This window comes from Chionomys nivalis, chromosome 6, assembly GCF_950005125.1.
Source record: "Chionomys nivalis chromosome 6, mChiNiv1.1, whole genome shotgun sequence".
NCBI classification, from domain to species: Eukaryota; Metazoa; Chordata; class Mammalia; order Rodentia; family Cricetidae; genus Chionomys; species Chionomys nivalis.
This window is the reverse complement of record NC_080091.1, coordinates 67,647,663-67,672,821: the sequence shown is the minus strand read 5'-3', so window position 1 is coordinate 67,672,821 and position 25,159 is coordinate 67,647,663. Positions and strand designations below refer to the sequence as shown.

The 25,159-nt window shown below is 43.8% G+C and overlaps 1 protein-coding gene across 4 annotated transcripts in view; it reads right to left on the bottom strand.

The window, feature by feature from the left end:
- The window catches only part of N4bp2 (NEDD4 binding protein 2), an 81,288-nt gene extending 68,947 nt beyond the window's left edge, over positions 1-12,341 (bottom strand). For all 4 annotated transcript variants that reach the window (XM_057771740.1, XM_057771745.1, XM_057771741.1 and 1 more), the window contains exons 1-2: positions 12,163-12,341; positions 1,281-1,358 (exon numbers count right to left, since the gene is read on the bottom strand). The gene's annotated coding sequence lies outside the window, so the exon portion shown is untranslated. The remainder of the gene's footprint in view (positions 1-1,280; positions 1,359-12,162) is intronic.
- Positions 12,342-25,159: the final 12,818 nt, after the last annotated feature.

Genomic DNA, 25,159 nt, shown 5'->3' with positions numbered 1-25,159 from the left:
ACGGGGCGGTGGTGGCGCACGCCTTTAATCCCAGCACTCCGGAGGCAGAGGCAGGTGGATCACTGTGAGTTCGAGGCCAGCCTGGTCTACAAGAGCTAGTTCCAGGACAGGCTCCAAAGCTACAGAGAAACCCTGTCTCAAAAAAAAAAAAAAAAAAGATTATGTCACCTAAAAGATAAAAGATGATTTCAAGCATACTAGATGACATATACCTGCAATCCCATCACTCAAAGCTTAAGCAGGAAATTGTGAACTCAAACCCAACCTGGGCCAACTAGTGAATCCTTTCTAAAACAGTATGTATGCAATATGATTAGGGATAAGGTAGATACTAAAGTCTCATGGAAATGTCAGGGCTATGTCACCAAAACAGACAGTATTTATAGAAAATAAAACTAATTATCTTTAACATGTATCTACATAGCATAAAAACTATACCCTTTAAGTATTATGCAGCAATGAAAAAGAATACAGTACTCTGGAGAAACCAGAGAGCTCTGAGACAGCCTGCTAAGGTAAACCAGCGCTGAGCAGCATGTGGCTCTTGTTCTAAGAACAGACACAAGGTAAACCTCTCTACAATCCTCCAAAATTTTCTGCAGTACTTTCCTACTTCCTGCAATATTCATCTTGCTTGTTTTAGGGCTTTCCATTGCTAGTTCGCCAATGTGTATTCTCTGCAATATTTTAAACATGTTTTATACAGGATCCGTCTTCTCCATCATTGTTCTGCAGAGCCCAGAGAGGCTGGAGGAATCCAGAGTGCTGACCGACACACTGGGAAAGGACTGTGTCATGTCGTGTGAGGCACTATGTGCCCTACGCCACTTGGACAGAACCTGGAGAAAGTGACTGACCAGGGTATCCACACAAAAGGTGACTTTCAGTTTCATTTGGAGATGCCGATCTCCCTGACAAGCCATGTTCTGAGAACATGGATCATGACCTAAAACTCGTAACATGGTTCCATACATAAAACAGACACGTGATAGATATAATGTAGATAGCTAACAATATATAAAATATGAAAGATCAAGAAGTAAAATTTTAGGGAAAGAGACATTAAAACACTCATTAAATGGAAAAACTGGGGCCATAATGCAGTTGTTGAAGTCAACACTATTTCACAACACCAACGCCAGCCCTTATACATATTCTAGTAACAAAATTTCTCATGCCTACTTTGTCTTGATTTTTCTTTTAATCACTCAAATACGTACATGAAAGCTTGAAAACTTACGTGTAAAATATGCATCACCTATGATTTTAGTAGTACTTACTGTCTGGCTGGCACTGCCGATACCAATGTGCTCAGGAAGGCCACAGTTGACATCTGCAACTCTAAAGCTGTCTTCTCACTGGAAAACATAATAAATGCAACATTAGATACACTTTATAAGGCACATTCATACCAAATTATAATCTTTTTGCAATTTGGGGGGCATGGAGGTCTCACTATGTAGCCCCAAATCTTATTCTAGGCGGGCCTGGGACTTAGAGATCTATCTGCCTCTGTCTCCCAAGTGGTGGGATTAAAGGCATGTGTATACCGGCATGCCCAGCATTCAAATTATAAATTTAAATGGAATAAAAATCCAAACTAAGAGCAGATAGTGGTGGTGCTTTTTTTTTTTTTTTTTTTTTTTTTTTGCTGTTTGGTTGGGGTTTTTTTTGTTAGTTTGTTTACTTCTGTGTGTGTGTGTGGTTTTTTTTTTGTTTTGTTTTGTTTTTTTGGTTTTTCGAGACAGGGTTTCTCTGTGGTTTTGGAGCCTGTCCTGGAACTAGCTCTTATAGACCAGGCTGATCTCGAACTCACAGAGATCCGCCTGCCTCTGCCTCCCGAGTGCTGGGATTTACTTTTGTTTTTTAAGACAGGGTTTTCTCTATAGCTTTGGAGCCTGTCCTGGAACTCACTTTGTAGACTAGGCTGGTCTTGAACTCACAGAGATCCACCTGCCTCTGCCTTCTGAGTGCTGAAATTAAAGGCATACCTCACCACCACTCGCCTGCTGGTGTATGCCTCTAATCCCAGCACTCAGGAGGCAGAGGCAGGTCGATCTATGAGTTTGAGGCCAGCCTGGTCTACAGAGAGCGTTCCAATACCCACCCCCGCCACAGCCAGAACTGTTACACAGACAAACCCTGTCCCAAAAACCATCCTCCCCAAAAAACAAAATCCAAAGTAGATCTAACATTTAGAAATGTGTGATATTGTTAAAAGAAAACTATAGAAGACCTCATTTGACTCCACTGGAAGCAACTACTACAGTCTGAAAATACTGGAGCAAGAACTAAGCATTTATTCTAGTAGAATACTCTCACAGATTATCAGTAAAAAGAGCAAAGAGCAGTCAGTGATTTACTTGACTTGTTTTAGTTTGAGCTGAAATATTCCTTGGTCCAAGTAAGGTTCTTGACTGCCCTTTTCCCAAACCCAGTCCAAGGACTGAGGTTCCCTTCTCTGGCTCCTCATGTACCCTCGCTCTAGCTATCCACAGTCCAGCCTACCCCCATGTCTATCCATGACTACTGTTGTTACAGTAGTCAAAACACTAAAAACAAAACAAGAGCAAATCAAACAAATTATTTTAAATGTATGACAGTTTTTACTTTAAAATATTAATTTGCCTTTAATTTCTATTTTATGTGCATGAGTGTTTTTCCTACATATATGTCTGTCCATCATATGCATACCTGGTGCCCACAGAAAAAAAATCACTAATTGATACTTAAAAAACATTGTTAGGTGAAAGGTTGATAGAAACTGAGCTTGTACAGCCAGGTGTGGTGGTTTTCACACCCATAATCCCAGCACACAGGAGACTAAGGCAGTGTCAATGTCTGAAACCAGCCTGAGCTTCATAGCAAATCTGAGGCGAGACTGGGCTACATGATAAGACTCTATCTCAAATCTTCATGCATGAAAAAGGAGGAGAGGTGTTAAAATGACAGAACGACACATTACATTTTAGGTACTATTCACCATAACATAATTTCAAATGGCTTAGTGGTAGTGTTTACCTAGCATGTACAAGGCCTAAATTTGATCTTCATTACCACAAAACTCAAAAAAAAAAAAAAGTAAGAGTATCGGGGTTTGGATAGAAAGAATACCCCATGGGTTCACATGTATTTTAGGAGGTGACAGAAACTTTGGGAGGCATCTTGTCTCTAGGCCCCTCCTGCTGGCAGGAAGTGAACAACTACATTCTGCCCCATTCTACAGCCGCCATGATGCCATGCCTTATCACAGGCCATAGCAACTAGGCCAGCTAAAGCTTGGAAACCACGAGCCAAACGTGATAAGCCCTTCCTCCCTACTCACAACAGTCCTCTGGAAGCCAGAAATGACACTGCACATCTGTAATCCCAGCACTCAGAGACAGAGGCAGGAGGATCCCTGCAAGTTTGAAGTCAAAATGATCAAAATAGAGTGTCAAACAATCCAGTGCTGCATAGCAAGACTCTGTCTCAAAAAAAAAAAAAATGTATTAAAGAACAGCTTTTCACCACTGAGTGGAAGAAAGCAGTAGCTACTGCTTCGCCACCTCACTTCAGCTCACCCCTAAGGCACTGTGTGACCATAGGAAGTAGGAGTGTGATCCTTCAATCACTTTTTTATGTGTACGAGTGGTTTGCCTTTATGTATGTCTGTGTATCACATGAATGTCTGATGCCCACAGAGGCCCCAAGAGGGCACTGGATCTCCTGATACTGGAGTCACAGGTGGTTGTGAGCTGCTGTGTGGGTGCTCTTAACCACTGAGCCATCTCTCCAGCCCCAACAGTATAATTTGAAAGACCACATTCATATAGCCTTTTTGTTGTGGCTGCTGTTTGTTTTTCAAGACAGGGTTTCTCTGTGTAGTCCTGGCCATCCTGGAACTCACTCTGTAGACCAGGCTGGCCTCATATACCTTGTATTCCAGTATACTGTTAGAACTGTTCTACCATTTTCTACTTAATTACTCACTGTTGTTGTTCATCCCTTGCTGTGCCTAATTCACAGTGTGACTTTTATATACAGGAAAAGACATGCTAGGAAGTTTTCTACCACAGTGGCAGACTCCAGTCCAAGTCCTTTTCTCTTGTACAGCATGTATCATTTCTACATGGGTATCTATACTTATATTTCAACTTGGGATTTTGTTTTTATGTGCAGTGGTACTGAGTATTGAACCCAGAACTCAGATACGTACTCTTGTTCTCTCTCTTTCTCCCTCTCTGATGTTTTATGTAGTTCAGGCTGGCCTAAAATTTGCTATGCAGCAAAGAGGATCTTTCTGCCTCCACCTCCCAAGTGCTAGAAGGAATTCCACATGCCCCACCTCCAGTTACATTCCTAATGTTCTACATATCTAAAACTACCCCAGAGTTTATGTTTCACAAGGCATAGTTTACACCTCTGCCTTCAATAATATTCTCAATCTCATGAAGTACTTCTACCCCCCAATGGCTCAAGCCATACATTTAGCAAAAATAATCCTTGATTCCTTTCTTTTGGGGGGAAGGGGAGGAGTTTAAGACACAGTTTCTTTGTGTAACCGTGGCTGTCCTGGAAATAGCCCTGTAGACCAGGCTGGCCTCTGCCTCCAGAGTGCTAGGATTAAAGGCGTGTATCACCACCCTGTGATTCCTTATTTTCATTGACTGTGATCCTCTTTGAAGCTATCACTTAACCTTATCCTCTCTCTTATGGATGTATTCTTATTTCCTTCACCTCTATCCCTACTATAGCCTTCGAACCACATCTTCAACTTCTTGCTTTCTCCTGTCTTTCAAGACTTTTTTCTATTTATTTATTTCATGTGTATGTATGATGCATGTATGTGGACATGTGCATTCCATGCTGTGCATGTGGGTGGGGTCAGGAGACAACTGAAAGCAATCTCTTCTTTTTCCATCATGTAAAGATCTGGGTATTAAACTCAAGTCATCAGTCTTGACAGCGAGTGCCTTTCCCCCTAAACCATCTTCCTGGCCGGCCCCTTTCTTCTTATTCACCCATTATTCATTCCCTAATTAGACTTTGAGATGAAAACAAAGCATATTTTATACACAACAAAACATCAGTAGAGTGCTGTCTACATGGGAACCTTTTAATAAATCTGGAGTGAAGAAAAAGATAAACAAAATACATAAACAGTTTGGTGCTCTACGCAGCTTCAGGCTTCCATTTAGGGTCTTAGAATACACCCCCGGTGCACAACAGGGATTACGCCACTGGTTTCCTCTAGCTGGCACTCGGCCTCATGCACAGACGTCCTCTCTTCTGCCCCTTGTTTCGTGCCACTATTCCTCCGGGCTGTGTCACATCATCAGCCTTTTGTTCTACTCACTTTGTCTAGGTTCATCCAAGCTCATGGCTTCAACAGCTGTAACTGATTCTATTAAGGAATTCTCTCCCAAATTATATAGCTAACTGCCTCGTGAATATTCCATGGCTACTTCAACGTAAAATTTTCACGATTCTCTGGTTTTCAACACCAAGTTCCATCAAGCTGGCAATGCATTCAGGGACAATAGGGCACCTTCTTCCCCTAGTTCATATGTTCTCTATTGCATCTGTAGCTGCACACTTGCTTCCGTCAGGAAGTACCACATATATCTGCCTCGTATGTGCTCAACCCAAGAGATCCACTACACCACCCCACCAAAGCGATACTTCCTAGATCAATTAACTTTCTTCCAGAAAAGTCATCCACTCTCCCAAAGCCTGAGTTCAACTCAACTCCCAGTACATCCTAGGCACACCTTTATCCTGACACCTCTGTGCCTACTTTAGACTATTACTGTGAAAGCAGATATGTGTATTATTTCGCAAACAAAAACTCAATAAATATCCTGTATACCAGTATAAGCCAAAAATGCTAGTTCTTTCAAACAGCAGACTTACCATTTCAGCACCTGGAATACCCAGGTCCTTAATATAGACCATCTCTTTCCTACAAAAACCAGTTCATACAGACAAGTAACTAAGAATGGCAATGGACGTGCTTTATATCTGCCCTGAACTCCTTCCCCATCCCTTCCTCCACTGGCGGTCAGCTTCCTACTAAGAGAACACAGGCTACAGAAGTGTCATCAAATAGCACAGAGAGCCACCAACATGAGACACTAAGTAAATAGGCCTGAGCTGATAGGAGCCAGGTCCCATCCTTAGCAGAAGGAGAAATGAAGTCCATATGTGTTATAAGTACAGGAAAGGCCCAGCCATGGTCAAGTTCCCACTCTCACAGCCTCCTCCATCATACAACTTCCATTACACTGTCACATGAGCCAATAACACCCACCCCTACAGGCCACTTCCAGAACCTGAACTCCAAAATGTCCTGACTAATAACAAGAAAACCGAATAGATGGAAATTAGATGTCAGAGACTAGTTTACATTCCAGCTTAAAATTTTTTCATTTATCAGAACCAATGTCCCTCTCTGTTCTTTTTCTACTAAGTAAGCTCCAAAATTACTATTTAATTGCTTTTTCTATTATATTTCAATGCAACTCAGATCATATTTTTCAGGCATTTTGTTATACCTTAACCTAGCACATGATGAAATGACAAACAAGCAAGCAATCACAGTGTGATTATGAGAACACAGAGTGCTAAGGAAACACGGAGCCTGTGTTCCCCAGGCTTGTGTCAAAGAGCTCTTTGGTAGACTACCGCCCACACTGAGACATGGCAGACAAGTATGACTTAGCAAACAAAAGTGGTGGTAACCAAGGAAATAAGGAGGCAATCAGAACAGAAAAAGGCCTCTAATAATGCTTAGATTGAAAGAGCTCAGCATGGTAAAGTAAAAATGCAAGGAACTACGTAAGACTCAATCCCTGAGGTGAGAGGGGAAGGCACAGGAGGATCAAGTTAGTCTCGAGTCCAATCACAAGGATCCTGAAAGCCAAATCTAGCACATGAAGCAATGAAGAGGAAAAATTTTTTAAAAGTCCCACAACCATCAAGGCAGTAGTGGTGCACATTTTTATTCCCAGCCCTCAGAAGGCAGAAACAAGCAGATCTCCTGAGTTAAAGGCCAGCCTGGTCTAGAGAGCAAGTGCCAGGACAGCCAGGGCTACACAGAGAGACTTGTCTCAAAAAACAAAAACAAACAAACAGGGCTGGAGAGATGGCTCAGTAGTTAAGAGCATTGCCTGCTCTTCCAAAGGTCCTGAGTTCAATTCCCGCCAACCACATGGTGGCTCACAACCATCTGTAATGGGATCTGGTGCCCTCTTCTGGCCTACAGGCATACACACAAACAGAATATTGTATATATAATAAGTAAATAAATAAATAAATATTAATAAAAAACAAATTCCATATCCAAGTTACCTGCTCAACTCAAATGTATTAGAACCATGACTCTGGCCACAGTGAAAGCACACAAACCAATGGATGACATGGAGAAGTTATAGTTATAGTTTTCCTTAGTTACGATAAAGATAAAATAGATGTAAATATTGTAATTTTTACTTGATAACTGTTTTGTTATATGTAATTTTGCTATGTTAAAGTTAAAGCCTTCCTTTTTTTTTTTTTTTGTTTAAACAGAAAAAGGGGAAATAATGGAGGAAGGTCATTGGTTAAAAAATAAACTGCTTAGCCCTCATAGGTTAGAACATAGGTGGGTGGAGTAAACAGAACAGAATGCTGGGAGGAAGAGGAAGTGAGCTCAGATGCAGGGCAGCTCCTCTCAGAGACAGACGCAAAGCAGCTCATCACCAGGGCAGATGCGATAAAGCTCCGACCCAGGATGGACGTAGGCTGGAATCTTCCCGGTAAGCGCACCTTGGGGTGCTACACACATTATTAGAAATGGGCTAGTCCAGGTGCAAGAGTTAGCCAAGAAGAGGCTAGATATAATGGGCCAAGCAGTGTTTAAAAGAATACAGTTTGTGTGTTGTTATTTCGGGGCATAAGCTAGCCAGGCGACCAGGAGCTGGGGCAGCAGGAACACAGCCCGCAGCTCCTACTACAAGGCATGATGGTGCACACCTTTAATCCCAGCAGTTAGGAGGCAGAGGCAGGGGAAATTTTTGTGAGCTTGAGGCCACTTGGATGGACAGTTGAGTTCTAGGACAGTCAGAACTATGTAAAGGGACACTGCCTCAAAAAAAAACAAACAAAAAAACCCTGATTATCAGAGTTTGTTGCCTTTCTCCCTCTGTCCACTCATTCTTTCTTTCTTTTCTTTTGTAAGTGTGTATGGCTATTTTGCCTGTATGTATGACTGTACACATGTATATTTGGTGCCCATGGAGGAGAAAGGAGGATGCTAGCCATGTGGGTGCTGGGAATAAAACCCAAGACCTCTGGAAGAGGACCCAGTGCTCTTAACTGCTGAGCTATCTTTCCAGTGCCCCCTCACCCACCCCACACACATACTTTTTGGCTTTTTGAGGTAGGATTTCTAGCTCTGACTGGCCTGAAACTCATTATGTAGCCCAGGCTAACCCTGAACTTATTTATGGCAGTCTTCATGGCTCAGTTTCCCAAGTCCTGAGATGACAGGTAGAAACCACCACTCTCAGCTTGTTTCTGGGTTTAGAAACCCTATTTGAATTACATTTAAGTTCTGCAACAGAATCATTTCTGGACTTTTAGAGTTCACCTATAGTTCTTTCATCATCCTTTGAGACTGTGGCGGGTATACATTTAAGACGATGCAGCTCTTATCAGCAGCAAGACCCAAGATCATTCTTAGCCACATACTAAATTCAAGCTCAGGCTGAACTACATGACACTGTGTCAAAAAAAAAATAATAATAATAAAAGGATAGGCACCGACAATTCATATTTAAAACAATGGACTGTTGACCATCAGTTTTTTTTTGTTTTTTTTTTTTTTAGTGAACCTGGCACGCACTAACCAGCTTCAGTAGGAGCAACAATATGTAATTTCTGACTAGTTATTCATTGATTAGTAGTCATAAAAATCCAGCTGACTCATCAATTTAACATCCCATGGAAATCAATGAGGTATTCTTTTAATTTGTTAAGTTCTGTGTGTTCAGTTAGAATCGATTAAATGTAGTCTAGGTGTATTAATAATTACTGTAAGGCAATGAGCTCTGAGCTAAGAAGGAAACTGCTCCCAGCTCTGAAAGGCCTTCCTTCTAACCACCTATCCTAGGCAAAAGACCTTCTGAGGACAGGTAGGAAGATACAAGTAAATCCAATAACCAAAGACCTTAACCGTTTTAAAAATCCTTATACACAGGGAAACTAAAGTGACGGAAGGAAAAATGTCTAGGTGAGAATCCGATACATCTTATTCCATCCACGTAAGAAACATTTGTACATTACACACATGCTGGTAGTGGACCCTACAATCGATGACACATCAGCTTACTGGAAAAATTTATTATACTGACACATACAAATGGTAAGCATATTTTATAATTGATAGGTTGAATGGATTTTTGAAAATGTAGTTATTTTCTGGGTATCAAAAATTTAAGCCAGACATGGTGGGATTTGCCTTTAATCCTAGCTTGAGAGGTAGAAGCAGGTAGATTTCTATATGAATTTGAGGTCAGCATGGTCTACATAGAGAGTTCAAGAGTTCAAGACAGCCAAGGCTAGCAACATAAGTGAGCCTCTATCTCAGATAAAAAAACAAATGAAGTCCTAGTTTCAAAGGCCCACAGAAATATGTTAAGAGAAAGGTTAGAATCATAAAAACCTAGGCTTCCCTGAACCCTCTTGTATACCTTGCTTGGGTGACTTTGAGCAATTTGAATAGTTCCCAGTCTCTTCTTGCCTGTAAAACAAAACTGAAAACGCATGCAAATTTCATAGTAAGGTAAACTAAATGTGAATACTATACATAAAGTCCTTAAAACAGTACCTGGCATCAGTATGTGTGATTTCATTGCCATGAAGGTGAAGACAGTAAAGGGAATAATGTATTACTCTGCCTAGCACAGGGAGTATCAAAAGAACTTTGATCTCAATTCCTAAATAAATCATTTTCAACAGAATTTAAGAGATGTATGTTGTAGCCGGGCGGTGGTGGCGCACGCCTTTAATCCCAGCACTCAGGAGGCAGAGGCAGGCGGATCTCTGTGAGTTCGAAGCCAGCCTGGTCTACAAAGGGAGTTCCAGGACAGGCTCCAAAGCTACAGAGAAACCCTGTCTCGAAAAACCAAAAAAAAAAAAAAAGAGAGAGATGTATGTTGTGATTCACTACTTGACCTGACAGGTGGCTCTTCCCCAAGCTTACATTATTTTGCATATGAAAGATTGAAAGGAAGACAAAGAAAACAGGCACTTCTTTTCTAAGTCAAGCTGACTAGAAAACTGCCCTCTGGGTCCGGTGGCCCAGATAGTTAAGCACCTGAGAAGCAAAGGCAGGCCCAACCTGAACTATAAAGAACGTTCCAGGCCAGCCAAGGCTACATATCGAGACCCTATCTCAAAAAATCATATTAAGCTTCCTTTGTATATTCGAAGGCAAAGATAATCATGATTAATGATGAAGGTTTTAAAAGAAAAAAAATTCTTAAACACATCTACAGTGATAGTAGTTAGCCTCTAACTGTATACAAGATACATGCCTTTACCATAACTTATGCCCGTTTTTCTATGAAGTTCAGTGCTGCCACTGTCTCCGCTTCACAGCGACTAAAGTCAACAGGTGCATAGACCCGCAGAGTACAGGCAGGAGAGGCAGGTCTCTTACACGTTTCCAGGTTGGGGTGTTTATTGGGTTTTGTTGTTTTGTTTTCTCTTCGCTTGTTAACTAAATCGCCGCCTCTCTGCGGAGGAGCAACAGCCATTTCTTTCTAATTCTCCCCACCACCACTGCAGTTCTCCCCATCCTCGCAGAACTTAAATAATACGTTGGCATAGTAACTGGAAACTGACTTCAATTCTGACCATTAACAACAACAACAAAAATCCGCTGAAAGGAAACCGAACTACACTTAGTAATGCACAAAACGCATGTTTATATTTCTAAAAATTATCTCTGTGAAAACTGAGCCATAGGAGTTCAAATGAGTTGCAGTCGAGAGCTAATTTGAAAGACAACAGTGGAAGCGATTTCTTGAAAGGACTGAAAGAGCGAATTCTGTTACCAAAGGATAACGTATTAAAATAAACAAGTGGGAGCGGGGGAGGCAGCGGCAAATCAGTCATTGTTTTCTAAAAGGCCAGGTTATCTCCGGGATTTTCTTCCCCGAGCTCAACCAATCCCCACCTTTTCTGAGTTAACCAGTCTCCAGGCAAGCCGCGCTTCCTGATTGGCTCGGCGGCCTGGAGTAGAAAAAGCAGCCAATCCCTCCCGCGTCAGAACTGTGCTATGGAGACATTACAACCACTGCATGGCAGGAATGTGTACAAACCTGTCGGTGCAGCAAATTTCAGCTGCTACTCCTAAAGACAGTTGCGGAAGGATTCCCTAAAGCCTGCGGGCCCTAGCTCAGATGTGGCTTCGACTTAAAAAATAATAATAAATTCCTCTGCTCTCTTTTTCTGGGGGGGAATCAAAGTGTCGTAACCAAAAGCACCAACGGGATAAACTCTGCCCTCGGTATGACTCATTCTCTCGAAGCCCGGTGTCCAGAGAGCTCGCACTGGGTCTCGGAGAGCGGGAGGGAAAGTTGGGGCTGGGAAGGGGCCGGGGTGGCAGGCACACAGTCCCGGAGGGAGGCGAGCCCGCGGGCGGTGAGCGAGCAAGCGAGCGAGCGTGTGTGCTCCGGGAGTGAGTAAATAAACATCTCTACTAGCACTACGTGCCCGGGCAGGCGGCCCAAGTTCCCAGAAGGCTCGGCCTGGGAACCGGCAGGGCGCTCGCGGGGGCGCGGGGTCAAGTCGGGGCGAGAAGGCACCGGGAGAGCCCCGGAGGCGGGAGGGGTGTGTCGCGGCCTGGAGGCCCGCCAGGCGCTGGAGGCCCGGGGAGCGGCCGCGGCGCCCGCCTTCTCTCGGCCACGGGCCGCGCGCCAGGGCCCGCCTCCCGCGACGCCTCACTCCCCTTCCGCCCGGAGCCCGGCCCGCGCCTGCCCGGGTCTCCGCGTCGCTCGCCGCCGGCCTCGGGCCCTTCTCTGTGGGCTCCGCGCTCCCGGGATCTCCCCCCCTCTCCTCCTTTCTCCTCTTTCCCCCTCCGGCCCCCTTCTCCCCGGGTCCCGTCGCCTGTCTTCCCTCACCCTTGGTCTTTACCTGCCGCGGGAGCGGGGACGTCGAGGCCCGGGCCGCGTCGTCGAGTGAGCGAGCGCCGCGGGTCCGCAACCCTTTCCCGCCGCCGCCACTGCGCTCTCTCCGGCGCGGCGCGGGGCTGGCGAGCAGCTGTGGCCGCGGGGGGGAAAAAGACGCAGCCGCGAGCGTGCGGAGCGGGGACACACTGCCGCTCTCCGTCCGACCCGGGAAGAGCAGCCTCGCCGGAGCCCGCCGCGCGCAGGAGCCCGCCGCGAGAGGGCGGGTGGGCGGCCGCGTGGGGAGGGGTCTCGCGGCCGCCGCAATGGCTGCCACGTAGCCAGGTGGATCGCCGCCCTCCGCCCCCGCCCCGGCTCAGGGCCGTGACCTCGCCACACAGCACCAGTCCCCGCGGGGCTCGTCCCGGGTGTGTCGGCCCACGGCGGAGCGCCGGCCCGGAGACCCCAGCCCACCGGTGCTGGCACCTCGCCGGCTCCCTTTAGAGAAGTGAGTCCCGGGCCTGGCGGGCGGCGCAGCCCGGGTCCCGCGGCCCCGAGGGCTCTCTCTCTCCCGGAAGCTTGCGGCGCTTCCTTCGTCCCCTCGGGCTCCGGGGAAGGCGGGCGCGGGTCCCCTTCGCGGTGACGCGGGGCCCGAGTAAACGCCCCGGGGAGCCGCGGCCGGGTCAAGCCCTCACCTCTCTCCCGAAAAGCAAAACAAGGTCGTTTTTTTGGCCCGGGCAGCGAGGGAGGAACTGGGAGCTGGGGCGGGCCGGGCTGCAGCTGCGAGGTCGGAGGGGCGAGGCGATGGGGCCCACGCTGTCCCCCACGGGGGCCCCCGCTCGCTCGGGGCAGACAGTCGGCGGCGCCCCGCGGGAAACAAAGGGCCCCGCGGCCGCAGCGACCCGGACGGAGGCTGCCGGCTCCCGGCCCGCGCCGCCAACGTGCGGTCGGCACACGCTGGCCCGAGCCCAAAAGAGCTGCGGCCTTTGCCCCCGTGGAGCTGGAGTTTTCAGGTGCCAAGGAAAAGCAACAGTGTTCCCTTCCCTCTTAGGATCCTGGATTATTAGCCCGTCCCCTAAACCCGCTCCATGTTTTTCTTGCTGGACTCTGCTGTTCTTCCCTGTTTAATTTGTTCTGTCCTGACGTGCAACGATCAGTGCTTTCAGAGTACAAAAGTGTCTTACACTAGCCTTCTGATTAACGATGGTACTGACCGCTTCGCCTTTTCTGTTTTCTTCAGGAGTTTCCTCTCTCTGCAATTACTTTGTATTTGTTCACTGCCCCACCCCCATCCCCGCAGCAGTAAACTAACCTCATGATAAAGTATTCATGTACATCAAAGATACAGATTATCTGTCAATGCTCTTACGGCAATTACTTAAACTGAATGTAAATTTGAACAGAATACAAGTAAAAAAAAAATCCCTTTTAAGTCTGGTTTGAACGTTCTCACACTCAAAGAAAAAAGTCTAGTGGGTTTTTTTCTAGAAACTAGAACATTTCAGCAGACTTAAGATGGTACATTTTCTGAAAAAAATCTTCCACACAGAAAATATCAAAGGAAAAATTATTTTCTTTTTGTCTTTTTAGAGATCTTGAGTTTCAATGTTTAGAAAAATTACTACACAAACACCTTGCAGGCTTTTTCTAAATATTATCATAAACAAAATTGTAATAATCCAGAATCCCAAGCATACATAGCTATTGCTGAGAACCTAACATTAACTCTGCTTCTAGGCAGCTATTAGGAGACTAATAACTAATTATACCACTTTTGAAATGAAAGAACCTTAATAATTATAAACTTCAAACAAATCTAGCAAATTTATATTAATTTTGTTCACCTGGAGTATGTTCGACATGATAATAAACTTGTATTTAAGTTCTTGATTTTCTTTTGAACATCTGTTTAAAGATTTATCAAATCTTAAGTCTAAACAATAAAAAAGGAATTAACATTAGAGAATATATTTCAAGGCAAACACCATCCAAGCTGAATTATTTTTGCTTACTATTCAAAAGAAAAATGTCAACCCCATAAGATTCTGAAAGTCAGAGGCAAAGAACAAAGCAATCTTTACCAGCTTTCACAATGCCAGGCTTGCTTTATGAATAGCTACAAGGCTCCTGGTTCCTTATTGGTTCCCATTCTAAGCCAATAGAAAAAGTACAACACATCTTTCAAAGGGAAGACAGCATTGGAATAAATGGATTGTTTGTCACATTCTCTTTCAAGCTCATGTGTCCTGTGATTTCAAAGAAGAAATGTAAGACTTTCTACTCCTCATGATCCACCCTTGGCAGTCTTCAATTGACTCTGGTATAATTGGTTATAATTAATTATGTGAAAGTAGTATTATTTAAAATACCAAGTAAATGTGAAGAAGTAGGCAAAATGCCTACTAGCTAATACCTTTACTGATGAGATAAGTCCTCAAATTTTAGTCAAGAGACTAACCTTTTAGGAAATGGTGAAATCGGTAAAGGTTTTGAAAAATGACATTGATTTTTGTGAATAAAATTGCCAAGGCATCACAATTCTATTACTCTATCTAGAACCACTTTGAACTTATGTAGTGGGTAAATTCTAAACCTGCTTGTTTATATTTGCCCTGAGAACCCAAGTATGATTTCATTCCAACAAAAAGTAGTATGTGGGACCTTTATGTTCCTCTGCCTTTGATTCTGATTTACAGCATTCTGGTTAATTCCAGTTACTTACATACGTGTGCTCTCGCTTGCTGGGTTATCAGTTCCTGGAAGATGGGTTGTTTTCACCCAGCCTTGTATTCCCCACTGCCTAACTCAGATACTTGCACACCATAAGCAAATGTGCCAAGAGAATAAGCTTACCCTGTGGCAGCAGATGGCGAATCAGAAGGAAATCTGTCTGCGTTTTTTCTTACATGATAGCTTATCGGTTGTTTTCATTCCCAATTACACCTTGAATTGTTGCTAGAACGTTATTAAAAGAAAGCAGAACATACACTGACATCCGTGTCTTGTTTCAGGTCTTAAAAGGACTGGGGTTGTAGGTCGGTTACGGCACCCGGCACTTGCTTAGCATGTGAAGCCTCAGCACTATGAAAACTAAGCAAGTCCTGTGGAGACGATAGTAGATGCTACTGCTGTTATCTAAAGTAAATAAGTTCTAGTGGTTTCGTGTCAGACTTCTTTACCACATCCAGACAATGGTAGTCATGTGGCCTCGGAGAATTGCTTCAATATTCCAAACTCTCCTTATCTCTCAGCTGCCACTCATGGTATCTGCTCTCTGATTAAATAATGAACACATGTTAGAAGCTCAATAAATTATAGATATGAGTGGGCTCAGTCATGAAGAAAATCTAATTTTCTACAATTATCTATAAAAGGTAGGAAGGATCACTTAAAGTTGTCGGGTTGGGAACATACATGGCTCAAAGGGTAAAGTGTTTGCCATGGAAGTGTGAGGACCAGATTTCAGAGCCCTGGGACACAGATAAATGGCAGATGTGGCAGCCTCCCTCCAATCTGATCCCTTGGAAGGTGGAGAAATGATCCCTCCTACAAATAGCCACATCAGCGAGCTCTGGGTTCAAGTGAAAGATCCTGCCTTAACACAGACAGTGGAGAGGAATGAAAATGCCCCGTGTCAGCTTCTAGCGACAAGCATGCATACAGGCACACATGCAGTCAGGAAAGACCATGATGAAACCTGTTACTTTACATCCTAACCTATGAAATTCACTTTGGAAATTCAGTAAACAGGCAAAAGATGGTTGAGTGGACGAAGTGCTTGCTGTGCCATCATAAAGAATGGAGTCCAGGTTCCCAAAACAAACGTAAAAGCTGGGTAGATGTGGTACCCCCTTGGTCCCAGTACTCGGCAGGCCAGACAGTATAAACAGACTAGATAGTATAAGCATCACATAGAAATTGTATTCATTACAACACTGCTTGGCCAACTGATCAGGAATATTCCTAGTTAGCTCATACATCTTAAATGAACTCATTTCTACCTTGAGGCTCATAGTTTACTGGTAGGGTTCTGGAGTCTTCTTCATCAGCTGCATGACATCTGCCTGCTTCCTCCTTCATTCTTCCTGCATTCAGTTTAGTTTTCCCGCCTACCTATATTCTGCCCTGCCATAGGCCAAAGCAGCTTCTTTAATAACCAATGGTAATAAAGCATATTCATAACATACAGAGAGGACTCCCACATCAGACTAGCGCAATTGAGTTCTGGATTCAAGAGCCCAGTTAAACAGAATGCTTGATCAAGGTCAGTTTTGGTCCTGTGTGTACAAGTGCCCACCACACACACACACTGAGTGAAGAACTGAGTACTACCAGAGAGACTTTGTTTTCTTTTTTTTTTTAAATTTATTTCCTTTGGGGGAAAATGTTTTTGTTTGTCTTTTGAAACAGGTCTTCTCTGTGTAGTTTTGGAGTGTGTCCTGGCACTTGCTCTGTAGACCAGGCTGGCCTCAAACTCAGAGATCCACCTGCCTCTGCCTCTCAAGTGCTGGGATTAAAGGCATGTGCCACCACCACCTGGCTTGTTTCCTTTTTTAAGATATATTTTTGTATGTGTATTTAGGATTTGTTTTGTTTTATTTGTTTGTTTGGTTTGGGTTTTATAGGGTTTTTTGTTTGTTTGTTTCTTTGTTTTTGAGACAAGGTTTCTTTGTGGCTTTGGAGCCTGTCCTGGAACTAGCTCTTGTAGACCAGGCTGGCCTTGAACTCACAGAGATCTGCCTGTCTCTGCCTCCTAAGTGCTGGGATTAAAGGCATGCACCACCACCACCCGGCAATTACCCCTTATTTTAATTTCCTTATTACCCTCTGTGTATTTTCTCACAGCTGGAACAGGCGCTCTTGAGAAGCAGACCTTTGTTTTATCCACTTTCTCAACAGACAAGCATGCAGCAAACACTAAACCTAAAAGGAGAGAAACGGGATTAGTAAAGATTATTAAAAAAAAAAAAAAACAACTAGGTAGTTCCAAGGATAGTGTCCTCATTTCTGGGATAAGCTCTTTATTTTTGTGAGGACTCTTTGATAAGCTCAAATTGGAATCATGCTACGATTATATCACCTGTTTCATATCACTATGAATTTTCATATCTTGACAGGGGCTTAACATGTGCACCACCACCACCACCAAGGATAATAATGGTGTGTATCCTTTAACCAGAAAGGAAACTGTATTGTTGTGAGATTATTTGTACACTGTGGGAAAATATATTGCTGTGAAATACAAATAAATGGCCAATAAGAAGGCAGGAAGTGTAGGTTGGACTTCCAGGTGAAGAGAGAAAGGAAGAAGAGGAGGAATCTAGGTGGGCAGGAGACAAAGGAGGTGCAAGATGAAAGAGCAATAATGCACGTGATAGATGTAGATTAATAAATATAAATGGATAAATTTAAGTTATAAGAGCTAGTTAAGCACAAGCCTAAGCTATAAGCTGAACTTCTATAATTAATAAGAAATCTCCATGTCATTATTTGGGAGCTGGCTGGCAGGACAGAGAAAGACTCGTTACATATGGTGTCCACGTGGAGGCCGGAATATCCATACAGGGTAGGAGAAAGTGCTCCCTCGGGTAGGCTCAGTATACAAAGACGTGACTCTCTGAAAAGACCCTACTGTACAGCCAAGCACTTGAGCAGCTGGCACTGGGTGCAAACTCCTGCTTCAGGCAGACACAAGAAATTCCCAGAGCTGGGGCTAGGAAATGTGACTCCAGCCAATATAAGAGCAGTGGTGGCGCACGCCTTTAATCCCAGCACTCGGGAGGCAGAGGCAGGCGGATCTCTGTGAGTTCGAAGCCAGCCTAGTCTACAAGAGCCAGTTCCAGGACAGGAACCAAAACTACAGAGAAACCCTGTCTCGAAAAAAAAAAAAAAAAAAAAGAGTAGGCTTTCAGGGAACTGAGGTGGACAGAACCAGTCGCCAGCAGAGTCTAGGTCTAGGTGATGGAGAAGTTTGCCCTGGTGACCTCTGGACCCTGGAGGAATTGTGTACCCCTGATAGCAGATTTACTCAAGAGAAAGAAGAGTTGAGACCTGTAGCCTAGGCTGCTCTTCCAGAGTTTGTCAATTTGGTGAGCCTCCCTTTGCCCTCAATTGGGATCAGTGAAAAGGTAGCAAAAAGCTAGAACTTCAACTCCCAGGAAAGATGATATCACAGAGAAGAATCAGTTCACCGTGTATAATTCCAGCACTTGAGAGGTGGAGGCAGGAAGAGTGATGGTCCAAGGCTAGCCTTGTAACCTTGGCTACACGTCAAATTTGAGATAACTCAGAATAAAAAAGATAAACAAAGCATTTCTTAGAAAGTCTATCCTTATTAGAAAGATTGTTGCCTTCAGTTTTGTGTGGTCTCATATGATACTTAGGAACTGAAGGCATCTTGGGGGAGCCTGATTATCTGGTTTCCTCTCATTTTGACTAAGACATTGATGTGCCAGCTGTAGGGGCATAATTTGCTCACCCTAGTTTGGTCATCTTGCTCTAGCTTGCCATTAATCAGAAAATAGTCTATGATTAGGCTTCCTTTGAAGATTTTCCTACAAAAGAAGAGTGTCTCAAGTAGGTGGTAAATAAGCAAGCTGCTTTATATTCTTTTTTTTTATATTGATTTTTATTGAGCTCTACATTTTTCTCTGTTCCCCTCCCTGCCTCTCTCATCCCCTTTGTTAGATTCTAGCCTCCAAACACCGAGGAGAAGTCGCCCCCAGAGACCACCTCACACACCACAGCCCATGCAAAAGCATGAGGATTTTTTATTAATTCTGTCATGACAGGGTCCCTCAGCATTCCGGAAGCCGAGAGACCTCGAATAGCTGGCACAGGCTACTTTTAAAGGAGAAAGGCCACAGAAGCAAGGGGGTTGTGATTGGCTTATTCAAAAGGGCTATTACCAATAATTGGCTGGAGACCTGTTGCCAGATCAGGTGAGGTAAGAGGTCATTTTGACCCCGTTTCCCAGGGGACCGAATCAAAACATACGTATATGGGTAATTGTTCAGGAACTGAGTACGTGCATGTGTAGCTGTTAGGTCCTTGGTTCCCAGGGGAGGAGGGGAAGCACTACGGCACGGAGTCCGAGAGGATTCAGGGTTGTCAGAAATGGCTTCAGGATCGTCTAAAGTCTTACACCTTCAACCCTCTCTTAAGATCCCCATTCTCCAAATTTACTCAGGAGATCTTGTCTTTGTCTACTTCCCCTGATATATATATGTTTATATTTATATTTATTTATTTATTTTTTGGTTTTTCGAGACAGGGTTTCTCTGTGGTTTTGGAGCCTGTCCTGGAACTAGCTCTGTAGACCAGGCTGGTCTCGAACTCACAGAGATCCGCCTGCCTCTGCCTCCCGAGTGCTGGGATTAAAGGCGTGCGCCACCACCGCCCAGCTATATTCTTTATTATAATAAATCAACAGTCTGGTTTACAGGTCATTCTAAGAGACAATATTTAAAAACCCACAGATTCGTGCAACGTATTTGTTGAACTGAATTAAAAAAAAATTATTGAATCAGGTTTGGAATCTGAGCCATGATGGCTTGATCCAAGTTCCTACAACCCTACAAGACTCAATCTTATAGTAGGTTTTTATTAGCTGGGGTTCAACTTTTCCATTTTCTAAGCACAACCTATCGTTACACTGCTTCTCCTAGTTTCCTGTCTTCAGAAAGGGGGTGAAGAAAGAAACATGCCAGCAAAATTTTTCCCCAGTTATCATTTTCCTACAGTTCTATCCAATGAGAGGAAATTAAGAATACATAATTTTTTTCTTTGTGGATCCTAACTCGGAAAAGATTAGTCATTAGCAGTTAGTTCTATGTAAAACAAACCATGTTCTTAATTCTTGGCCAAAGAATAAGAGAAGCTAGGGCAAACCTCACAGGTTCTCACTCAACTCATCTTTCCTGACAAGATGGTTGGTGGGACTTTTCTGATGGGTTGTAACCACCTGTGTGACTCTATAAGAGTTCAGCTTGATAAAGAGGAGAAAAACCTGATGCTGGGGATGTCGGTACACATTTGCAATGCCAGCACTTGGGAGGCTTAGGCAGGATTGCAAGTTAGAGGCCAACCTGGGCTAATTTAGAGATTCTTCCCAGGAAAAAAGAAGAAAGGAATGCATGATACGAGGGAAGAGCCAGGCCTAGTGTCAAAGGCATGTAATCCAAGGTACATGGGAGGCTGAGACCAAAGAAACACAAGTTCAGGCATGCCTGAGATGCAGAGTGAGTTCAAAGCCAGCCTGGACAATCCAGCACTTGGAAGACTAAGACAGGCAGACCAACCAAGGCGGGTTTGAGGTCAGCCTGGGCTAGATGATGTCTTCCAGGATGCTACAGTGTAAGGGTCTGTGCAAAACAACAACAACAAGAGTTAATCACCAATCAAAGTTTGTCTCAGTACATGAATGTCAACGGTTCTATTCTTTCATCAAATCGTCAAGCACAGATGAACAGCAACTTGAGGTCCAGTCATTTATGTGGTAACTCTACTTAGAAGAGGCAAACATTATCTAGTTATGTTACCATCAGAAACAGAGACGGATTTTATCAAATACATAGTAATCTCTTTCTCGACAATTGGAGTCATTATCTCCATTTTCAGAGGAAATTAAAGTTCAGACAGAGTAAGTAATTGTCCTAAGGCCACACAGCTAGGACTAACGATTGAATCATATCGTAGTAATGACTCACATGCAAACACAGTCAATAAACATCACTTGGTTCTGGACTCAATGGGAGAGCCTTTGAGTTGGCATTGAGGGTACAGCTGTAGTCTGTCCTCGAACTGTATCAGCCCTCTACCACCAAGTCAGTAAGTGTGCCCCCCACGACCACTCAGACTTTATGCCAACCCTTCTGAGGGAGGGGCATCATTCCTCCAAGAGCGGCTCTTTCCTTGGTATCCAGATCTTCATCTGGATCTCCCCTCTTCATCTGCCCCCTTTTTCCTTTGAGATGGTCTCATATTGCTCAATTGCCTCAAACTTAGCTCAAAACTAAGAATATCCTTGAACTTCTGATCCTCCTACCTCCCTCTCCTGAGTGCTGGGATCACAAGTGCGTACCACTGTTTACCAATCTAGAGGCAGTGGTACCTGGGAGGTAAACTAAAATCTCATGCATAGCCAACTTCATTCAGAGCAACAGACAATTTATATCTTAGGGTTAGGGGGAGTCACAGAGTAAAGTGTACAATCATAAGGGCAAGCCACATGTAGCTGAAGGCCACACATGGCAGAGACATGTTTTCCATAGAGGTACATAGACAAGAAACAACAGGCAACGGTAAAGAATAATCTGAAGGAAACTCATTCATATCTGATTTGCTGGGAGGGTTCAAAAGCATAATCCAAGAGCAATTCTGTGTTTTAGAAGAAACCAAAGTCACAAGACTCTTGTTTTGGTTTCTTGGCGTTTTCTCACAATCACTCAGAAATCTCCTTACATGACTCCATTCTTGGATCATGTTCTGACATACCACCACACACACTTTACACAGTACTGGGGTTTTGGTCATGCGAAGGAAGCCCTCTACAGCCTGAGCCACATCCACAACCTTTACTTTTTTGAGATAATTTCCCACAGACAGCAAAGTTACAAACTTCCAGCTTGCATGAGCACAGCCCTCAGAACCGGCTTGTTAATGGGGTAATAATTGGGTAGTACTATTAGGTAGTGATAACTACCCAACACTATTGCTCTAGACAGCAGCACCATGACAGAAGCCGGAGAGGTAAGCTGCAAGAACTGAAGGTTTATTTTGCCTTACTCTTTCTTTCACAAGTTCCTTTTTTTAACTTTATTTATTTATCTATTTATTTATTTTTGAGCCTGTCCTTGAACTCACTCTGTAGACCAGGCTGGCCTCAATCTCACAGAGATCCACGTGTCTCTGCCTCCAGACACCCGGCCACAAGTTCCTTTTTTAAAAAATGTATTCTATGTGTATGAGTGTTTTGTCTGCACGTATATCTGTAAACCAGAAGAGAATATCAGATCCTATGAGACTAGAGTTATAGACAGTTGTGAGCCACCATGTGGATGCTGAGGAGCAAACCCAGGTCCCCTGGGAGAGCAAGCAGTCAGTGCTCTTAACATCTGTGTCATCTCCCCAGCCTTCTTTCACAAGTTTAGTTTAAGACACACTGGCTCCTTTACTCAGGGTCTGAGATAAGACATCAGGGCATGGGGAGTGTGTGGAAGTGGTTACTTACCTCATGGCAGCCAAGAAGTTGAGAAGAGGTGCCGAGCAGTGGTGGCGCACGCCTTTAATCCCAGCACTCGGGAGGCAGAGGCAGGCAGATCTCTGTGAGTTCGAGGCCAGCCTGGTCTACAAGAGCTAGTTCCAGGACAGGCTCCAAACTACAGAGAAACCCTGTCTTGAGAAAACAAAAAAACAAAACAAAAAAAAAAAAAGGAAGAAGAAGAAGAAGTTGAGAAGAGGCACAGAGCAGAGAGGAGTCTGGGAGGAGAAAGAGTCAACATCCCAGACGACTGACTTCTTCCAAATAAGCCTACCTCTTAAAGTTTTCTCAAAATAGTGCCACCAGCTGGTGACCATATCTTCAGCACATGCATTTCAGGGAGAATTTTCAGAATTCGCCAAACAACTACACTTTACCAGAACTTAGCCACCTTTTCTCCTAATGTTCTTTTTTTCTGTTCCAGAATCCCACACTGCACTTAGTCATATGTCCTTAGTGTCCCTCCATCTATGACAGCTCCGTTGGTCTCTCGTGATCTTGGCACATTTGATCAGGGCTTGAACAGTCAGTCCCCAATTTACAAGAGCTCAATTTATAGTTTCTTTTTCTTTGAGACAGGGTTTTTCTGTGAAACAGTCCTGGCTGTCCTAGAACTCGCTCTGTAGACCAGACTGACTTCGAACTCACGGAGATCTGCCTGCCTCTGTTTCCCAGGTACTCGGATTAGAGGTGTGTACCACCACTGACCTGCTCAATTTACAACTTTTAATTTAAAGAAGATGTAAATTTTGAATTTGGGGCTGGTGGTATGTGGTAGGAAACTATTCTGTGGCACCGAGAATCAGCAGCAGGAAGCTGCAGCTCCTAATCAACCATGGGATTACAAAACCAGACAGTCTACAGTGTTCTGTCTTGTCAATTAAGATGTTCCATAGCTTAGCTATAGTAAATATTACTCAGATCAGGCAGGATGATTCAGCAGGTAAAGGTCCCTGAAGAATGGTGGAAGAGAGAGAACCAATTCCCACAAGTTGTACTCTGACCTCCATATAACAAACATGCATCATGCTCATCAAATAAGTAACCATAAGTGCATTTCTTTAATATAAATATTTATTTACTGCCGGGCGGTGGTGGCGCACGCCTTTAATCCCAGCACTCGGGAGGTAGAGGCAGGCAGATCTCTGTGAGTTCGAGGCCAACCTTGTCTACAAAGGGAGTTCCAGGACAGGCTCCGAAGCTACAGAGAAACCCTGTCTCGAAAAAACCAATATATATATATATATATATATATATATATATATATATATATGTATATATATATATATATTTACTTATTTATTTATTATGTACAGTGTTCTGTAATGTGTGTCTGCAGGTTGTGAGCTATCATGTGGTTGCTGGGAATTGAACTCAGGACCTCTGGAAGAGCAGTCAGTGCTCCTAACCTCTGAGCCATCTCTCCAGCCCTCAGATAAACACATTTTTAGGTTGCTGTATTTTCAACTTATAATGATACATGGAAGGCGTGTGTGTGTGTGTGTGTGTGTATGTTGTTTATTGGGGGACAGGCTCACACAGAGAAGCTGAATATTTTCCACAATGGCCACCTGAGAGCTGGAGTGCCAGAGAAATTGTTTAACCCAAGAAACAAAAAGTCTCAGAACCAGTAAAGCTGGTCATGCAGCCCCCAGTCTGAGACCAAAGGTGAAAGGGGTCAAAGAGGCCTGTTAGTGCAAGCACAGTTTGAGGCTGAAGAACCTGGGGTCTGATGTCTAGGAGCACAGCCCAGAAGGCATGGCCCACTTCAAGAGTCAGAGACCATGGATACATTTCTTGACCCCTTCCTCTTCCGTGTGGGGCCTAGCTGACTAGATCATGCTCATCACGTTGAGGGTCTAACCACAGAGGGCTAATCCACACAACAATGTTCTCTAGAAACATATACTTTAGCAACTCTCCAGACATCCTACAGTCTAATCAGGGTGAGACCCTAAATGCAGCATCACAGACAGCTTTAATCCAAATGTAGCCCCTTATAAACTGAGGGTCATCTACAGTAATATGTGGAACGTCTCTGAATTTAGTTGCTCTTGTATTTTTCTCATCACTTCATTGAAATCATAGATTTTTGGCAAAAACACCATTTAAGAGAGCCTGTTTTCTCAGTGTATGATATCAATATCTTACTACTGGTGACATTAGTCTTGATGGAAGCAGTGAGCTGGTTTAAGTCAGACAGTAAAGTCACTATTTTTTCTTCTTCATTGGTAGTATCTAACTTGGTTAAGACATTTTATTTATTTTATTAACATACATTAGGTGTACAAAATAGTAGGTTTCCTTGCTGCAGGCTCACACATGTGCAATACTTTAACAGTATGCAAACATGTTCTCTTCAGTGTTGCAGCCCCTGATGTTAGCATGCATCTTCTCTGCAACACTTCCTCCCGCTGCGCCTGCCTCAGGAAGAGCACTGCTAATCTCTACATCCCTCGTTCATTTTACATCTATTAATTGGAATCCAGTGGCCAATGCATTTTCCTTACTCCCATTTATTCGGGATGGACATCAATATAATTATGATGGACGTTGACTTTATGCTGTACATTATAATTCTTTATTTCCTTTCTCAAGTCGTTCCAGGTTTGGCAGTTGAAAGTGAAAAGGTCATTAGTTCATGAGTCCTTTTGATATTTCCACTTCTCTTTTCAAGCATGTCTTTATTTCCTGGTACTGCAAGACATTTCAGGTTCAATATGTCCCAGCCTAGAATCAAGTACTTCTCTAAGGCACTCCCAGT